The sequence below is a fragment of the Epinephelus fuscoguttatus genome, linkage group LG20, assembly GCF_011397635.1.
Source record: "Epinephelus fuscoguttatus linkage group LG20, E.fuscoguttatus.final_Chr_v1".
Lineage (NCBI taxonomy): Eukaryota > Metazoa > Chordata > Actinopteri > Perciformes > Serranidae > Epinephelus > Epinephelus fuscoguttatus.
Genome location: NC_064771.1, coordinates 29,875,099 through 29,895,626, shown reverse-complemented (window position 1 = coordinate 29,895,626; position 20,528 = coordinate 29,875,099). Strand labels below are relative to the sequence as shown.

Here is a 20,528-nt window from a genome sequence, read left to right as displayed (position 1 = left end):
CATTTTTCTTTTTTGTTCATACTCCTGCCATGCTCTCAAGAACTAATAAACACATTTTTTATAACATGACAGCATTGTAATGTCCACGTGGTTCCAGAGCAGCCTAATGACCCATTATAGTTACCATCTTTGTTTTTCTAGTTAGTTCATAATTTAAGCTAATTAAAAATAGATATTGGTGTTTGTGACCAGTTGTGCTCCTGTAGAGCATGTCTGCACTTTGTATTATGTGTTCCACTAATGTAGCAGTTAAAAAGGACAGAAAACTAGACAACAATTCTGTTTTGTTTTGTTTTTGTTTTTTTTAAATTTAGCATAAAACTTAATTATTGACCTTGGAAATATTTTGTCCACCCACTAGCTTTTTTCCACCACAGCTCACAGTCCTCCTCAGCAAAGTATATCATTGTTAATTATTTACATATTGTTTAATCATGTTACGCTGAGGGAGATGTGCTTAATGATTGAAAGCTCAAGACAAAACTTACTGAGTTAAGTTTTTTTTCCATCATATTCTTAAAAAAGCCTGTATGCTTTACGAGGCAGAAATCCTTCGACATGTCTATTAGACACTGTTGATGAACAGAACAGAACACTGAATCCCGTCCCGAGGGCCCGTTTAACACCTTAATTAGCAAAATATTCAGCGTAAACAGACTTGTCCTCTCGTAACACAGCTATTAAACGCATACCCTAAAGCGTTGAGTTAAAGGAAAATATTTGTCCTCTATAATTATATATGTATAATGTGCTTCATAACCTTATCAGAAGACACGTGTGCAAAAACAAAGTTTATATCACATGGTAGTTGCCAACATTATGTCACATTTTGACCATTGAAATGTCAAGCTAGCAGGTTCCAGTCACTGTGGAAAAGTGTATCAAGGCTTTTATACACTATGACCAGCTCTACAAATAATGACCAAAGCTTTAGTTCAGGCAGGACATAATGATGTCAAGCTCAGCTCACATCCCAGCTACATCAGCTGATAGACCACATGATTCCTTTCTATGCAGCCAATTGGTGAATCTCATTCAGGGCGCTCTATTAAACTGCTCTGGCCTGCCTACGGTTGCTGCTTCTTCTGCAAGCTGCTTTGCAACCCGCCTCCACCCAGCTCCTCCTTTTCATGCTGTGTCTGACTTATCATTGTTTGTCACTGATGCTGCTCTGTTCTGTTCCCGGGGGGGTCTTTGCTGCTGCTCTCCCTGCCTTAGGCTTTCCATGTAGGCGCAAGGAAGGGCAGGGAGGTTTGCTTTCTCTGCCTTAACACTTTCCTCGTTTGCACGTGGAAGGGCAGAGAGGCCCCATAACAGAGCCCTACTGCCAAATATACGTAATAATGCGAATGGAAAGAAAGTTCTTTGACTACAGTGTTCCTGACTGCATGTAAGCAACTGTGCAAAAAACTTACCTAACCAGATTTAAAGGCGACTACAAGCATGACGTATCATCTGAAACATGTGAGTAGCTACATGCCCATTAGCCACTTAGCACAATCATTACTGCTTTGCCGACAGCGTCATTAACAGGCGGCTCGCTCAGTGTGTGACGTGCACTTGTAGATAAAATATAGGCCTATATTAATGAAGGTTCATTAGTACGGTTTTGTATTTCTCTGTAATGTAGCAGTGTTAACAATGTTACTGATACTATTCTTTCTCACACCTTCAGCTCAAACCATTGTGTTGCCCCGCCCAAAATATATCATTTGATAATTAAATTAATATCAGAAACATGCGGGCGACTAGTCGACTAATGGCCCTAAATGATGACTACTGGTTGAGTGTTGAAATTTCCCTAAGACAATTTGTTTTACAGCTACAAATAATTTCTACACATTCACAACTTACACCTTTTGGACACGTTTAAAGGATGATTCATGAGCACACACTTACTGATCATCATTTGAGAAGCTCAAAATGTCAAACTTTGTGACCAGAGATCAGAGGTTAAGTGTTGTGATCACCTGAAATGTTGAGTGCTTTAACTGCAGAAAGTGGGCTAGCAGAACAGTGAACACTCACTACTTCCATGCAGAAAAAGCTTTGGGAGACAAGTTCAAACAGTTAGACCGGGAAAATATACCCATATCAGCAGAACTGTTGCCCAAGTACCACATGCCCTGTGTGTGTGTGTGTGTGTGTGTTTGTAAGCTGTAGCCTATCAACCTCCAGGGCCCCAGTGCTGCACCGGCAGAAACAAAACCACAGGAGGATTAGGGGCAGTGTGTTCGACGTGAGCAAATAAAACCGGCATGCCTGAACCAGCCCTCTGCTCTGTGTGACAGGAGATCAGGACAGCAAACTCCACACCTCCGTCCACCCAAAGAATCACAAACAAACCGACCTCCTGCTGCCCTGCCAGCCAGCTCCACTCTGTCTGACTCCAAAATCCATCTATTGCTTTTAGTGTGTTGCACAAGGCTCTGTTATGACCCTGGAGTCTCGAATAACACAATCACCACATGATTAGGTTGAGTGATTTTTTTTTTTTTTAATCTTTCCAAATCCTGATATCCAGAAGCAGAGGACCTGCTTCCAACCGATTTCCCTCTGTTTCCAGTCGAGCTGGTCTTTTTATAAAGCTGTTACTCTTGCACAGTTGGACAAAGCGTTTGGTCAGATACTGGGTGGGCTGCCATGCTGTGCTCCAGCCAGAGAGAGAAAAGAAGAACCTTGGCTAAAATACCACACAGATAACAACATGTTTCTCGATTATATAATAAGCCATTGCCCAAAACAACTCTCTGGAGAGTTTGTTTTGGGGATAAATGTCCCCCCACTCCATGTATGAATAATATCCTGAGTAAAAATGTGAGAGGCCACAACCTTACCCATGTGAAGCAACAATACCGCAGGGATTTTTCATGAAAAAGCAAAGGCACAGATGGAGGCACTGAAGAGAAACACACCCTCAAAGGGGCGGAGGAGGGTGTCACCACATTGGATTCACTCAGTCATGCCAGCACAGTGACAGACGTTCTTTCTCCGTGTCCCGCATGAAATGTACTCAAACCCTCATTACGCCTACAGTGGAGGGATTGGACTGCGCTGAGTGTGTGAGTACGTGCATGTGAGAGTACGTGTCTAATTAATCGCTGAAATCTGCCCCATCAGTCTCCGACAAATAGACAGCATCTATGCCTGGTACCAGAGTGCAGGATCTAAGCCAAGTGGTTGAATTAACCATCCAATAGCTTCTGGACGACAAAACAAAGCAGAATTTCTACTGAGGACAGTGCTGAAGGGAATACAGAATGCTCTGTTACAGCAGGGAAGCCAAAGTCACAGTTGGCGTGCACCATAGTTAATAAGTTCAAATAGTTTACTGGCAATATTGGAGGCTATTTTTCCCAAAGAAAGAGGGTCAGAAGCACTAAAAAGAAACTCAGAATGAGACCTTGGGGAAACAGAATATGTCAAATCATGAAAAAGATAAGCAGATGCCAGCATGACGATCTTCAGACTCTAGTAAAAAAAAAAAAAAAAAGGAGCGCGCAAACTTTTGGTGACATCAGCAGGAGGCCTCTTAGTGTGACCGGAAGATAAGTGACCGTTTTTCTGCACTGTGTCAACTTCTCAACAGCTCCTGGCCTCTTTATGAGCAGCCTCCCCGCTGAAGTCAAACACACCAACCGGCTATAAAGGCCTCGGGCGCCCAGCTCTGACTGACAAGATGAGTTAATAAACCCCCGTGGTGTTAACTTTAATGACACCGACGGCAAACAACAAAACACTTGCTGACAAAAGAGAACATGCGGGCCCACAAATATGGCCACTTCAGCCTGATAATAGCGACTCGCAACAGCAGTTGACAAGCTGAGAAAACCCAGAGCAGGACAGAGATAAAGACTGGAGCTCCGGCCACAGTAAAGCACATTGTTAACATAATTGCAGCCCTGCTCGATTTACCTACATCCACTGTGATTGGGTTAGTGCTGTGTGTGAGGAGGACATGCTTGCTGTCAGTGTGTGTGCGTGCAAGTTCTTCCTGAAGTGATTCTTCGGGAATGTCCAGCTAAGCACACAAGGACTGATTACATTACAGCAGCTCAGCTCTCTGAGACAGAGTTGATCTGTGTGCATGCTTTAATCTAATATGGACTGAATATGTGCACAGCTGCTAAGGTCATGTCATTGAAGCCAAATAAGCTGTTAAGACCAGCTTTGGCAGAATTAGTCAATTAGTAACTTTTGATAATCAAGTGAATGTTATGTTTTTTTTTCTGTTTAATATTAGTGTAAATTGAATACATATGGATGTTAGAGCATGCATCAGACAAAACAAGCCATTTGAAGATGTCACCTTGAGCTCAGGGGACTTAGGGTTTTTTAGCATTTTTTGAGTGTACGTTTAATTAAAATTAAAGTGGACATATTGTGGCTTTCCATATTTTATATCTTGTAATGTTACAATCAAGAATATTCATAATAAACATGACCAAAGTTCTGAATAATTAGGTAAACATACATAAAAGCTTTTTTATAGTGTGACATCATCATGTAACAAATGTCTTTATATGGTCATCTGCGCCAGAAATGCAACTGCAAGTGTTTACACTACCTAGGCTACGCTGCTACGTGTAGCTTCAGGCTAATGACAGGGAAACATGTAATCTTGGTTTCCAGTAGGGGTGTAAATCACCAGCTTCATCACAATACGATGTTATATTGATTTGTTTGGATGACGATACGATGTTTGCCGATATCACAAAGTCTGTCATGATACGATTTTGATTCGATTTGAATCAGGAGCCTGCAATCGATATGACGTGATATCATATGCCCATTTAACACAATCATTTACATCAACTCACAAAAACAACTAGAATATGATTTGACCATTTTATTTCTGAGCTCTGTTTGTTGTTTGAACGGAGGCGCGCTTGCCCAGAAATGGTGACTCAGACATGCTATGTGAATTTCAAAATAAATTTGTATCTTTAAGATGACGATATGGATCGATGTTTTCATTTTGCATCGATATAATCGGATCATTAATCAATGAATCGATGTATCTATGTGGATCGATGTATCGTTACACCCCTAGTTGCCAGTATTGTTAATTTCTCCTCGATTACGGATCATTTTCCTGCTCGAATATATCTGGCTGTTAAGATTTTAGTTGAGAAGCTTTTATTAGTGGTTTGTCACAGTAGAAACTAAGTGACGCTATACTTTGTTATAGTCCATCCACAGCTGCAAGTACAGTGTTACATGTAGCCATATGCTAACATGATGCAAAATGGAATCTTGGTTGCCAGTATTGTTAATTTCTCCCTGATTTTGGATCAGATTCCAGCTGGAACATGTTCAGTTGTGTTCACAAGCTTCTATTTGTTTATTTTCATGGATGCTGTTCTCTGTTATGGTCGTTTCCTTGGCTGCAAGAACACTGCTACATGTAGCTACATGCTAATGTCAGGGAAACATATAATCTTGGTTGCCAGTGTTGTAAATTTCTCCTAGATTTCAAATCATATTCCTGCTGAAGCATGTCCAGTTGTGTTTATAAGTTTCTATTGGTAATTTTTATGGTTGAAAGTGCTGCTAGGCCAGGACACGCTGACCAATCAGAGCAAACTAGGCTTTTACGGGAGGGGGTTAAAGAGACAGGTGCTAAAATGAGAAGTCTCAGACAGAGGGTGAATACAAGTGTTCCAGCACAGACAGTATGTGAAAAATGAAGTGTTTTTTGGCCTTTAAAGCTAATAAACATGTTCTGGTAGAAACCTCAAATACAAGTATGAACCCAAAAATCAGCACAATACGTCCTTTTAAAGAAAACAATAATTAGTTGTACCCTATAAAGTAAAATGCCAAAGGCAATGGAAAGCAGATTAAATTTGACAAAAGCCACAGAGCTCCTTTGTAGATCTGGTGGCCACATGATAAAAGTGCCCAAATTCAGAGAGCTTTCGGGAATCACCACCTGATTCTGTCGGGGAAGTCTCGGAGGTATCATCAGTGTCACTTTACCGCAATTTTATTTGGTTCCCTTCAAGACAGCTCTCAACATCTGGCATGCTACTTTGATTTGACATTAAGCAACAACTTGGATTTCCTGGAAACATATGTGTGCGAGCATGAAGTTTTCATTAGTGAAGCACATACAGATGTCGTGGCTGTGTTTACATGCATGTGCAAGTGTGTGTGCAGAGTGAACACTAAGTTTAAAGTCCATCAACGGCCTCCGCTCAAACTGCCGTAAATACGGGGAAATAGGCCTCTGAGTCACGAAATTACCGCTCAAAAACAAACACACACACACTAATACACTAATACACACACACCCTGTTGGTTCCCAAATGGCAGACAAAATTTCTCTGTAACAGAGGAGTCAACAATGTCACACAAAGTACAATAGATGAGAAAGAACAAAAAACAAAGCAGGAGGAAGACGCAAACCAAACCCTTTTGGCACACCCAAACCACATGTATGCACCTGTAAAAGAAAACAGACACACACACACACACACACACACACACACACACACACACACACACACACACAAGATGGGGCTCAAAGGTGACCCAAATGAACACCCATTATTTCCAGTGGTTCACATTAATTTAATACAAAGAGACAAAGGCCTTAGATGCTTATCTATCAAGGTAACCTTCCACCAAACCATTCACAGCACCGGGTTGCTGACCTGAAATGTCCTCTAGAGGCTGGGGCAGTAAGATGACTCTTTATTCATAAAGAAACCAGCAATTCTCTCAGGATCATCACACGACCACGATAACAGCCCACAATAGTTCCTGTGACTGTTCCCATCTCCTGAACTAGTTTCCAAGCATGAATTCGTCATTTCGTGGGCACAGAGGTGACCACAGTTAGGCCAACAGTCCTCCTTTGTCTTTTCAGTACGCTTGACAGAGAAACCACCTGTTTCTGTGTCCATACAGAGCCACAAAACAATGAGGGCTCACTGGACTGTAAACAGCCCCAAAGCCTGGACCACAACGGCCAGCTGCACACCACCAGTCGTGTGTGTTTTCAATATATGACCCAGTCATACTCGAGCCAACGAATATTGCACAATCATGGCCCTGCTGCTAGAAGCAATATGGTGTCAGTGACAAACAGCAGGGGAGGGAAACTTAATGCAATCATATGTGGTTAATGGTTAACTGTGTGTTTCATAGAAGCCAGAATTAGTTCTGCTACAGATGACAGAGCTGAAGGAGTAGTGACTGAAGTTGGATGTTTAATAGAAATGTACAGCAGAGACAAGCAGGTCCCCTGAGTTTCTTATCAGACTGTTTCATTTACACAGTTGGGCTGATAAATATATCAACTGCTGGGGTTATTATCAGCTTCAAACTGAAAGCACAACAAAAGATTTTCTAATGAATTCAATTACACAGAGAGATGACAATTTATGCAGCCCAAAAGGAATCTGTTAAGGTTTTCTGAGAGCGCACCTTATTGTGTTTAAGGGAAATAATGATATTTATCAACTCTGGTCATATTCTCATATTTTTTATATATTATTACTGTTGTTCATGATAACAATTTATGAGATGGAGTCTCTGTGAGGAACAACTTTGGTGATGACAGCCTCGATCAGGGCAAGGAGTACAAGCTTACAACAACTTTCCAAAGAAAAAAACCCTAATTTAACAGAAATAATCTCAAACTGCATCTGAATTCCAACACATTCTCACTCCGACCTCGTCACATATCGATGTTTGGTCATGGACTTTCCACATCCAGATATGACGTGCAGGGTACCCTGGGTGCGTTGATTGTTGATGTTCTGGGACACCGTGTCAAGTTCAGCCTGTTACATGCGTTGTCTTCTTTCAAAATACACTTCGATTTTTACAGGAAATTTAACGTTTACATACAGTAGCTGTCAAAATAAATGCACTACGTCAGTGAAACAACACAAATTGATGTTTTTTTTCCCTGTCCTAGTTGGATTTTCGCCACCTTCACTTTAGCCCTTTTTAAACAGGAATTGTGCAAATTTGCAGGAAAGCCCAATCAGTCTTTTTTCAGCATTGGCAGTATAAAAACAAAATGGGGGAGTGCAGCAAAATGCTGCCTGCCTACTTTTGTTTATACAGAATGCGCCTTTTTCAGGGCAATGGGGGGCGTGAGCAAGTAACAAAACGTGTAGCTCAGCGTGTGACGTAAATAGTGACGTACTCCGAGAGAAGCCACGGCTGCTCAGTCCTTCAGCGATTCTCTCATAAGTTGGCCCGTTCCTCACCGTTCCCGTCATTTGACTGTTAATGGCCTCTTTGTTTGCGAGGGCAAGGAGGGCGCGCAATTCCTTGTCCACTTGCTCATCTTTACTGTGTCTGTCAGGTTTGCGTTTCCCTCTTGCTACTAGCTGCCGTTTATCCACCGCCAGTGGGTCGCACGTGCGGCATCATCAACAGCTCCTCCCACGAGTCATCAACAGCCCCTGCCATTGCAGAAGGGTGCCTCGTCCTTTTTAAACCAAAAGTGTTCCGCCAATATGACTACCCAATGAGGCGGAAAATTGGGCACCTCGGATCAACTCGCCCATACGGCTCTGTGTGTATAAACGCATACAGCTTGCCAGCAAAATGGCCCAACATTTGCAGAAAATCTGGCAGTGTAAAAGGGGCTTTTCATGCTTGTCCCGCCACATTTCCCACTGACTCCCCCGAGCACCGTTAAACTATAACAGTGACCAGCTGCGTAGCCCAACATTAAAGGACAGCTTCTTCATCAGGGTCTGATGCTGCTCCAAGCGCCAGATTTCGATGACTTCAGAGTGAGACCATATTGTGAAATCACATACTATGTACTACATACTCAGTAGTGTGTATTTTTTCGGACATGCTCAGCTGTAATTACCGCGCCACTTCCTGAGAGTGTCCTTATTGTATGGCGACACACAACCATAGTGACCCATGCCAACCTCAGCTCTACCCTGGCATCTGCGAACATGATGAACCTCTGGAGTTCTTGGTTTTCCATCAGATTAAAAGTTACTCAAGCTGTTAGAAAATACAAACCACAGACAAACTCATTGCGTAATGTCATGTCACAGTCACATGCTTAACTTAACCACTAAAATCAGCATGTTAACAAGCTGATGTTTAGTAGGTATATTGTCTATGTGCCAAATGTCATGACATGCCATCCAAATAGTTTTTGAAAAATTGATATATAATAGTCTGGATCAAAGTAGCACTATCATGTTCTCCCCCTGTCAACATGGGTTCTCTCCGAGTGCTCCAGCTTCCTCCCACAGTCCAAAGACTCAAAGTTGTCCGTAGGTGTGAAAGTGTCTCTGTCTCAGCCGTATGATAGTCTGACGACCTGTCCAGGGTGTACCCCACCTCTTACCCAATGTCAGCTGGGATAGGCTCCAGCCCGGACCCCTAACAGGATAAGTGGTTACGGAAAATTAATTAATGGTATCCCTAACACAATACTTTTAGCGGTTCTTTAATTGAATTGGCAGCAGAGTCATGACCAAAGTTATTCATCTCTAGAGATTATTTATTACCCATTTACTTGGTTAACTTATTATTACAGAGCTGACTTGATCGCTGTCTGCTGTTATGAACATTGTTGTGACTACCGCATTGCATTGTGGGATGTTTATGCCAGCGTAGTGTCCAGTGTTTGCATGCTAAAAACTCTCACATACTCCTTAGCATACTAAATAGCATGTTAGTATGAGATTTCACACGCAAACTTAAACACTTTTCTTGCAATGATTAAAGTGAACACAGGGAGGGGTCCCCTGGAAATCTCTGTGGCTGCTGGACCTTTTTTTTTGTGAAGTTCTTCCCAAAGTCTGGGATCCCAGAGTCTCTACAGTGTGGTGGCGAGTACGTCACCAGGACCAAAAGACATGCTAATAAGACCCAGTTTGTAATTACTGCCACTGGTGTCAGTATCAAAGTTAAAATCAAATGTCATGTCATGTTTCAAAATGTGTTTGTAATAAGATAGGATTCCCGAGGATGTGTGTGAGACAGGTGTGCCAGCTGATGATACATGATGTTATTCTGTGGTGTTCTTGTGTACAACAGAAACCACAGAGGATGTTCTGAAACATTCTCAATGTGGGAACAACCCACCACGCTGGCCGCAGTGAGTTTCACTGGAGCTGTCTTCACCTCAGACATGACAATTATCCAAACTGGTTTTACGCTTGAAGTGTCATGTGCTGCGAGAGTGACGAAGACTGTGTTATATAATGTTATTTTAAAGCATGTTTAGAAGCTGTGGCGTCAAACTGGAGTTGGTGTTTTCAAGAAGGAAGTAAAATGACCTCATTGTGGAGTGCGTGCAGCACAGGAAAATATTTCCTGTTGAACTGGTTATTTTCCTCCACAATGGTCACATTACACTGACAGAAACCAAAACAGGCCCAGATCTTAGCGATCAAGTGACAGGTGCACACGGGTTGTTGCACAAAAGAGAAAGTGGCCCCTTTTTCCTGGGAACAGCCGTGATAAATTGTTGTTAAATGGGATGGTAAAGGGCATGTGGTGTCACTGAGCCAGAATCAGCCAAGGTTTCTCTCTGAGTAACAGGGTTACAGCCCTGAGCTGAATCCTGAATGTTGATGGATTTGCAGGGGGTTTGGCCCCGAACAGCTGACAGAGTAAGACTTTTGAAATACATCCAGGGTACTCTTACAGAAATAAAATACAACATGACTTTCTAGAGAACAATAGTGGACTAAAGGTCTTGGGTAGCTACATCAGTGGTTTCCTTTGAAGGGGTCGCAAGAGAAATCTGTGGGGTCGTAAGAGAAGTAACAGGATAGGACTACAGCAAAAATATATTTCTGCTAGACCAAGTTGTATTTGTTTTTAAGGTTTCCTCTTGCTTTTATGTTGAGCTGAATTAGGGTACAGTCAAACATGAGCAAAATGAACACTGGCAAATATTGTAAAACTTCAATTACACACCTAGCCCCCTTTACTGGCCCAGTGTGGCTACACATTTTGACAAATAAACGCCTGTCTCAAGTAGACGCCTGGTCTGGTTGCCAAGCACTTTATTTCTTTTTTATAGAAGTTCCTCGGATGTATAAAACCAAGTGTTGGTTACCTCGAATTTTGTGTTCATTCCTGGATTAACCTGTAAGTTATTCATATTTCTTTAGTCCATAAGGGTCCTCAGACCAAAAGAATCAAAAGGGTTTTTTTAAAGTTAAGTTGTGAGTGTAGTTTTAACAGGATAAAGTAATGTTGTGTTGGTATGCTCCTGGGTGCCGTAATCCTTGAGTGCTGTAACTCACTCTGTCTGATGCGTCGTCTGTTGAGCTAGATCAAATGAATGATTCATAATTGATATATTACCTGAAGCCTAATTTTTATAAGTAATAAGTAAGTAATATTCATACTGGTTTAAATAAACAATTTGATAGTATTTCCAGATAATTGTTGAGCAACAGTTTTGTGTGAAAGGGATTAAAGGCCTGTCCCAAATATAGGCCTGTTGATTTCAGTGATTTAATCAAATAATAGCCCAGGCTATTAATTTAAGTTTTACTGTATTTGCCCCCTGATCACATAAGACTAAAAAACAACTATACCATGCCTATACCATGGACTTCAATTTCAATTTTAATTGCGTGTATAAAACCCCATATCACAAATCACAATTTGCCTCAGAGGGCTCTGACCCTGGACCCTCACAGCAGCCTTAACCAACAGCAAAGAAGTATGAATGGACAAGACACTGATTGATCCGTGTCTAACCAGCAGATATTGTATGATATTCGCCACAAAACATACTAACTACCCTACATGAGAGATGCTGTATTTATTAGCAAGCTAGCTAACGTTAGCCATCACGCTAGCTTTCTGTGTCCGTCTCATCTGCACCAATATCGCCTCAGCAGGCAATAGTCACTGTGCTGCAATCCATTGCAAGTCGGAAGTTGATAATTCCAAGTGGATATTCCAGACTTCCGATCTTGGGAAAACATGGACGCACACAGCAAACTGATGATTGCACATACTGTATTGTTTTTGAGCTTTACAAGCATTTATAAAAGGACCTACATCAATTACCTCAGCGCCATTAGCGAAGAGAGACGGTGTTTAAAATAAGTGTTATATTGTGTTTGTGTTGCTCTTGCAGCACTTTTCATAAGCATTACATAAAGTAAAAACTGATGAAAAGGTAACTCTGCTCAGTTCACTGTGTGCACCGCCATGTTGCTGTGACATCAGATTTGTTTATGCTGATGAATTTGGGCTACATGGATCATGCCCAAGTTTCCGACTTGAATGACTGTTGCATTGCAATTTTCCAAGTTCTGAGTACGATGGATTGCAGCTGGATAGTTTTACCTCTGAAAATCTTTTCAAATGAAACTCAGAAAAACAAATCTTAGGTTGACCTGGTCATAAATCACAGGCGGATCTGAAAACAAAGAGTTCCAAGCAGACATGGCTTTGATTTAAGGGACCACAAGCCACAAAGGTCAGACACCACAGAACTAAATCACAGCCTTTCTTACAGGAAACCTCTGTTTCACGGATTTTGATCTGGTTAATTTGTCTCTCTTGATCGGAGTTCAAAGTCAAATGTATTCTGCGAAACGCCTGAAGATTTCACGTCGGATTCTGCTTTCCATATAAAGTCTGTTCAAAGATTAACTCGAACACCCTCAGCACGATTTCTCTTCAAAGTTCAAAGACCTCGCTGCTTTCTTTGCAGGCGGGGTGAATCCTGTAATTGTCTGAGACAAAACAACCCTCCTCAGGGAGTTCAGCATAAGCCTCGATGCTTTCCAGTATCAACAGCTGAAAAAATTACACATCCGTCACCTTTGAAGTGATTAATACTTCACAGACACTGGGAGGCTTCCACAGCTTCAGAGCTCTGGAGTGCATTACTGAAATGCTTCCAATAATGTAATAATATTTCAATAAGCGACGGGGTTCTTACATTTTACAGCTGCCCTTTTGAATTTAGCTCAAAGTTTATTTATGTACAGTGACATCTAAAAAAAAAAAAGACCACTGCTCTGGGCAAATTGCCCTCTTTGTCCTGTTCTAGAAGACACCATAATCACTTTTTGAGTCAAAAATCATGTCTAACTGTCTCACAACATGCCAACAATGGTAAGAGGTCCAGTGTGTAGGGTTTAGGGGCTGTACTGGCAGAAATGGAATATAATAAGTAGGTTTTCTTTAGCGTTTAATCACCTGAAAATAAGAATTGCTGTGTTTTCATTACCTCAGAATGAGCCATTTATATCTACATAGGGAGGGCCTACAGAGCAGATCCAGCTCTGCCTTAATATGCACATTCAGCACATCCAATGCATCAAAACATTGTTTTCTAGTTGGAGCCGCGCCTCGTTTTCAAACTGTATGGTTTGACACAAATGAACAATGACAGCAATATAGTCCACGATGAGCAGCGCTAAAATCAACCTGCGTAGTTGTCCCTCCATTGTGACATTAGAAAGTGTCACATTTATCTTGCAAGTGTACTCTTCTTCAACGTTTTGTTTGCTTCCTGGATTTTTCCTACATGGGGTATCTGACCAACCAAGAGCAGCTTTCTCACACAAGGTATTTGATCTGGTCCTCTTGTAAATGCTGCTGTGAGAACACAAACCAGCTCTTACGCAGCTTTAGAACAAAACAAGTCCCTGATTCGAACCAAAGCAAGACAACTCTACGTCTGAAAGCTCCCTCTGTGTTTTCAGCGGTTTTGGTCAGTTTGTTTTGGAGAGGAAGAGACCTCTGTAGATAATTCAGCTCCTGGTAAAAACCTCCTGAACAATGAACACTGAAGGAATTTTAACCAGGAGAAGTTTCAGCTGGTTGCAGTCTGCAATCCCCTTCGCTTGATGCCACTAAATCCCCCTAAATCTTACACACTGGAGCTTTAATAAAAGCAGATTTTTCACCTATATTTTCTTTTTCCCCTTTCTATCCAGGCCATGCAGTTGCAACAAAATCCAGAAGACCAAATGTCAGGACAGTCTCCAATCATCCCCTGCCGGCCTCCTATACAGCATGGGATAAAGGTGGGTAGATTACCGAGGCCGCAAACAATTTACATAGGCATTTCCTGAAGTATGGGAAGCAAAGAGAACACTCAATATACTTCCAAGTTATCACATCTGACTCCAGTTAACTAATTTCTACTCTGATATAAAGTGAAAAGTTTGTACTCCATACATTTAACCTCCACGTAATATAAAGCTCAGACACATAAATAAAGCACTGACTCAGTGTTGATTCATATGGAAATTGGTTGCCCTCCACTTTAACGAAGTTAAGTTGCTTGTGAAACAGCCTCAAGGTAGTGTTTTCATGAGTGCGCAAAATGAGTCTAACTGCCTCTCCCCAGCCCCCACTCCTGCACACCCTCTTTCCAGTATAAAACTGTAATGACCTCAGCGCAGTCAGAGTCGGGCAGGTAGCCAGCTTCCTCACTACGCAGCGGCAGTATTCTCCAGAGCCTCTGTTGCACAAAAAAAAGCACAGTCAGTCAGAGATGACACACACACATGCTCCCCTCCCCTCTGACTCTGCAGCGAGCACAATAGATCTTGATGGAGAGATATCTGCTTGGCAGCTCTGGAGAAGTCGTACAATAAGGAGCTGAAAGGCCTGGAGTGTGCGTGATTATGCGGCGCTTTAGTGACCGGGAAAGACAGAAAGGCAAGGGGACGCTTGGAAAAGTGGCGCTGCTGGCACGGTGGCGATCAGGCAGAATTTGACCTTGACCTAAATCTCTCCAGTTGCCTAATTTCTCTTATCACAGAGCAACTAATACAGTGTTTGGTAAATGATTCATCACGCAACATGACAAATACTGACCGACCTCAGGGCTGTTATTAGGGTGTGGCTGTGTGTTTGTGCGCACATGTATAGGAGGAGGTCAAAGGGCAAGAGCCATACAAAGACAACACTAAAGCCAAGCCCATTTGTCAATATGTCCTCCTGCTTTTGTCCAGACTGGCTCTTTAACAAGACGGCTTGATCACTGACGATGAGCGAGGAATAATTAAAGTGAGCGTTATAAAACGGCCTCCTGACTTTATGGTCAGTGTAGTTAAAGTCAAGCACACACTTATACGGCCTTCGATCGCAGCATGATGAATGAGGCCAGGCAGGTATACAGCCACAGTGGAAATTCTGGAGTAAATTAGCCAGTTCATCAGGCACGATGAGGCATGAGAGGCAAGTGCCAGGTCTGTAAACACAAACAGGAACAACTCACTAATGACGCGGGAAAGTGGACAAATTTGGGAGTGAGGGATGAGGTGAAAGTGGCCGTGCAGCTTGTTGAGCTCTTGGTAGATTCCCAGAGAGTTTGCTGTGCTTTGTGTTCCCATAGCAGAGTATTAATGTTACGTAACTCTCAGTGAAGAGAAATGATGCTTTTACGTCCATCTGGTCGCTCTGATTAAACCATATCCTGTCCTGTAGCTGGAAATAGTTATTTGGGACACTTATTTCAGACTCTGCAGCCTAGTTCCCACTACTGCGTATCTGCTAACTAAAGTTACAAGAGACTGTTTGTTATTTATAAGAGGGGAGGGGGTGTTGCAAAACACGGGAGGCACTTAAAATTATTTTTTAAGCACTGGGGAGGGGCTAATGTTATTTTGATTTGGCTTAGGGGAGGGACGTTCAACTTTACACAACTGTGTTTTGTATTTATTTCAATTTAATTTTTAGGTTTAAAATGCATGTTTGTTTTTTTTTGTTTAAATCTCCAAAATCACACCATATATCATTACCAGAAACTATGAAATATTATTATTCATGGGATGGTTATGGTCGTAGACTGGATATAAACATGGGCAAAGTATCCCCACCATAGATTTCAAGAGTAACTAGATATCGGACACCAGGATGGCGCCTATTCATTCAAATGGAGTTGCTCACCTGGCGCATGCGCCAAACAAATTTTCCACCTTCTGGGTTTACATTTGCAGTAAGTGTGTGTTTCTCACACTGGCTCCACCCACGAGTTCCTGCTCAGTTTATAGACTTTACACTGTGATGATGGACGGACGTTTCTCTGTTTTACGAATATCAAAACACCATGGCTCAAAAATTCATAATGGAAAGATCCATAACTGACTTCAACAGTTCTACAGACATTTACAGTGGTGGGGGAAAATGCTTTTTGGGCTGCAGGGGATTTTTTCACTGCAATACCACAAGTGACCACTGGGAAATATTTGCTGCAAGGCTAAACAGCATTCCTGGGGGGCCTGGTCCCCACTTAATCCTACTGAACAAAAACGTAGCAAAAATATCCCCATAAGGCCGCTTCCATCTTGCACTGGTGATGTCATTTAAAGCCGGAGTCTGCGCAGAAGCAATCTCAGCGCTTTCAAATTCCCGCCTGTTCACATGTCCGACCAATCGCACGCAGCGCCTTTGATTAGGAGCACACACAGCTGTCAATCATGACGTCAAACCCCCTTTAATAGCGTCAAATAACTACCGAAAAACACAAAATTTGGACGTACCCAAGCATGATAAAAACCATCTATTCATTCATTTTCCATAACCGCTTATCCTGTTGGGGGTTGCGGGGGAGCTGGAGCCTATCCCAGCTGACATTGGGCAAGAGGCAGAGTACACCCTGGACTCGCCAGACTATCACATAGAGACAGACAACCATTCATGCTCTCATTCACACCTACGGACAATTTACAGTCACCAATTAACCTGCATGTCTTTGGACTGTGGGAGGAACCCATGAGAAAACCCATACAAACTTCGCACAGGGGTGTTCGAACCCCCCACTGCCAGTTCAAACCAGGAGCTACCTGAAATACCTGAAACTACTAAAACCATCGCTGGGGACATTTTATTTGACATGTATTTTGAGCTTGTAGTTTAGCCCATGTCCTATCCGCCAACATAGAGGGGGCGGGGTTTATGACCTATACTGCAGCCAGCCACCAGGGGGCTATCAACATATTTTGGCTTCACTTTTGGAAAGCTGTCATGTCGTCCAGTTTTAATTATACAGTCCAAAAAATATAAAAATAAGTCACACCTCAGCTACCCCTCCTACTATGATAATACAGTACAGTCCCTTAGTGATTTGTAATGTGTGAGTCCAGAGGTCTGAGGACCCTTGGGTGCTCCTAATGGGGATCCCAAATGTATAGTTTACCATCTTTGTTGTTTAACCCAGTTAATGACTCCTTTCATCAGCTTATTACAGCCTTGCCTCCAGAGCAGATAATTATGTCATTTCATAATGATACAAAGCAGGATTTCTTACAAAACAGTGCCTCTGAGCCAAAATATAATGGGGTCAGTTATACTTCTATATTTGTACATCCCGTGATACTGAGGAAAAAAAAAGTTTGGGGAGCTCTGCGCAACTTCATGGACCTGATCCAAACTGAATGCACTAAAAACTATTTCTCCAAAGTAGCTCAGATTAAACAGATCCAGTTAAAGTTGAGATTCCCTGAGTTTTTGGAGACAAAGAGTAACTTGTAAAGCACATTTTGACCCAGTGAGACAAACTGAAGTGGTGACTCTGATAATATTGTGCTTTGCCCTTCTCTTTGCAGTCCTCACCAGGCTGATGGAGGACAGAGGACGCCAGAGGGCTCATTGTTGTCCCTCCATATGGGACAGCCTGGAGCTGATTGACTAAAGGCAGGTTTGACATTCAAATGAGATGCAGATTTCACACCGTTTGCTTTACTTCAGCCTACATCTGTTCTCCGAGCCCACACAGTACTCTATAAACTATACAAGACACATTAACTACAGCTGAGTCATTACTAAAAGTCGTCACTGGCAGAACTACCTTAAATAAGTATAATACAACAGGACATTATGACTCAGCCAACTCTAAAACAATAATTACAAGAGTTACCTTTCTTTATTCTCCGAGTAAAGGCGAACTTTCAGGTTATATTCCACTCGGCTTTCCGTACACAGGAGGACAGAAACACAGGAGCAAAGCCTCCGTGTCACCGCAGACTCAGTTTAGTTTCCTCGGCGGAGAGTTGCGGCAGGACAGTTCCCTTGTTGGTGCTCCAGTGTCCGTTTACTTTGCATGTGTGTGGCGCACAAAGCGGCGGCCCTCCCCCTCCTCCACCCGCCTCCTCCTCTCATGTGCCGGAGAGCACCACCTCCTGCTGCGGTTTAAAGGGACAGAGGCCCGTTTATACACAACACATAACAAAAGGAGGAACTTCAACTTGGTGGGGCTCCGGACACACAGGGCCTCGGCTAATACATGAAATAAGGTCTTCAGACTGTTTGACTAAAGGAAACAGCAGAGGGAAGGTTAAAGGAGGAGTTCATCTTAAGAATTTTCTCTGACATTAAAGCTCCAGTGTGCAGGATTTAAGCGGATATATCAGCAGAAATATAATATAATATAGTAAACATGTTTTCTTTCGTGTATATTCAGCTAAAAACCAAGACTCTCCAAGATTTTAATATTTCTCCTTGGTCATTACTTCAACACCCACACAGTTTAACCCTTTGAAAGTTGAACAAACTGACTCGATTTCTTTTAAAAACATGGGAACCAACCAAAGAAGAACTGACCCACAAAATTATCAAGAAATTAATAAGAAGAGAAAAGTTAAAACAAGACAATTAGGAAAAAAGAAATAAGGAGCTGTCCCTAAAGCGGGAATTATACTTCTGTGTCGAGTCAACAGAGTACCTACGTTTACCGTCAACGTAAAGTCTATGCCGTACCCTACACCGTAGCCTGACGTGCTCCTGCCCAGAAATCTAACATGTCATATCTATATGTCACAGCGACGCAGACCTCCTGTCTGTTTCTGTAAGCTGAAACCATTTCCATCAGTGTAAACAAAGCTTTTATTTACTTTAATTTCACAGATAAGAAACAATAAATTGTGAAGACAATAAAGCCTCCACAAAAATAGCTTTTTAAGTCTTGGTTACGTCCTTGGTGTAGGCTATAGCCTAGGCCTGCCACCACATTTTTATATTTTTTGTGTTATAATGACGTTATTTTAATATTTTGCATCACATCGGTACCGCTGTTGCTGTTGCTGTTGCTGTTGCTCCTCCTCACTTCAAGTCGCTGTCATTAACTTTTAGCCTGCAAAGGCGGCAGTGCCGCAACATTGTAGGAATTTATGAAAGCCCTTGTGAACATTTCAGTAGTTACACATTAAAACAATATTTATTTGCAATTAGTCTATTGAACGACCCCGAAGCATGAGCAAACGGGCTGTGTCACTTGGGATCAAAGAGATGTGCCCTGTCACTGTCAGCGCAGGGCTGACAGGGCACCCTCCACTGAGAAGAGAGAGAGAGGAGAGGAGATGGATTGTAGGTCTGTTTGTAAACGGGGCTTCTCTGACAGTCATGTATTTCCCCAAAAAACATCTCTTAATGCACGGTAGAGCACCATTGAGTTGTAATGTAGCCGAACTTTGTAATGTTACCTTTGTTAAATGTTGCTGTTGTCCCTGGCTCCATATGAGAGGAGGAAAAGATTGTCGGCCACCAGGCTAATTTATACAATGTAAAATGCCATAGGCTTGTGCTAAAAACATTAGCATGTTGTATTTGTGGGGAAAAATGTGTTCAGAGTGTCTGTGAACGCTGTGAAATTGTCTCTATTAAGCCATGTTTAATGTGTGTTTAATGTGTGTTTTGAATCAACTAAACTTTACAGCACTTCACAGAAACCTCCACTGCCGACTAGAGTGTTGGAGGTGTAACTGCAGAGCGACACAGACACACCACCGCACAAGTATAAATGCTCACAGCGGTGTAGGCGATGTGCGTAGGCTACAGCGTAGGATCTGCCACACAACTATGAATCCCGCTTTAGATCCTGGGGTCCAGATTTCTCTTTCATCGTTAGTTCAGGGATCAACAAAGTTTACTATGAAAAGAGCCAAAAAACAAACAAAAACAACAACTGTGGAGTAGGGTTGTGCCACATCATCTTGTTCATAATAATACCGGAATAACTTTTAATAAAATATATAACATAAAATCCATATCATGATACTTAGGATATTGTGAGTGTTGACATATTGATATCATACTGTTTCCCACAGCAACAACAAACATGGCTGAAAGTACATTGTTAAATGAAAATGACTTTTTAAATTTTATTTTATACTGTTGATAATTTGTATTGAATACTATTGATCATTTTTATGGCATAGTATACTATGACATTATGCTCTCTTGTTTACCTTCAGACTTCAAACATAACAACGGACATTCACCTCCAGAAGTTCTCTGATGATACAACCATCGTTGGATACGTATCACAGGGGAACTGACAGGAATACAGGGAGGTCATCAAGGACTTTGTCAACTGGTGAGAGCTCAACCACGTTCAGCTAAACACCACCAAGACAAAGGAGATGGTGATAGACGGCCACACGAAGCAACCCCAGACTACACCGCTGAACATCCAGGGATTGGATACTTAGATGGTGGGAACGTACCAATACCTGGGCACTCACCTCAGCATTGCACTTGACTGGTGAAACAACACAAACACTGTACAACAAGGGCTGAAGTTGTCTTCATTTGCTGAG

The 20,528-nt window shown here is 42.1% G+C and overlaps 2 protein-coding genes across 3 annotated transcripts in view; one reads left to right on the top strand and one right to left on the bottom strand.

The window, feature by feature from the left end:
• The window catches only part of cdc42ep4b (CDC42 effector protein (Rho GTPase binding) 4b), a 59,635-nt gene extending 41,588 nt beyond the window's left edge, over positions 1-18,047 (bottom strand). For both annotated transcript variants that reach the window (XR_007448087.1, XM_049563151.1), the window contains exon 1: positions 17,852-18,047. The gene's annotated coding sequence lies outside the window, so the exon portion shown is untranslated. The remainder of the gene's footprint in view (positions 1-17,851) is intronic.
• The window catches only part of rpl38 (ribosomal protein L38), a 1,062,689-nt gene that overhangs the window by 262,660 nt on the left and 779,501 nt on the right, over positions 1-20,528 (top strand). The window lies entirely within an intron of this gene.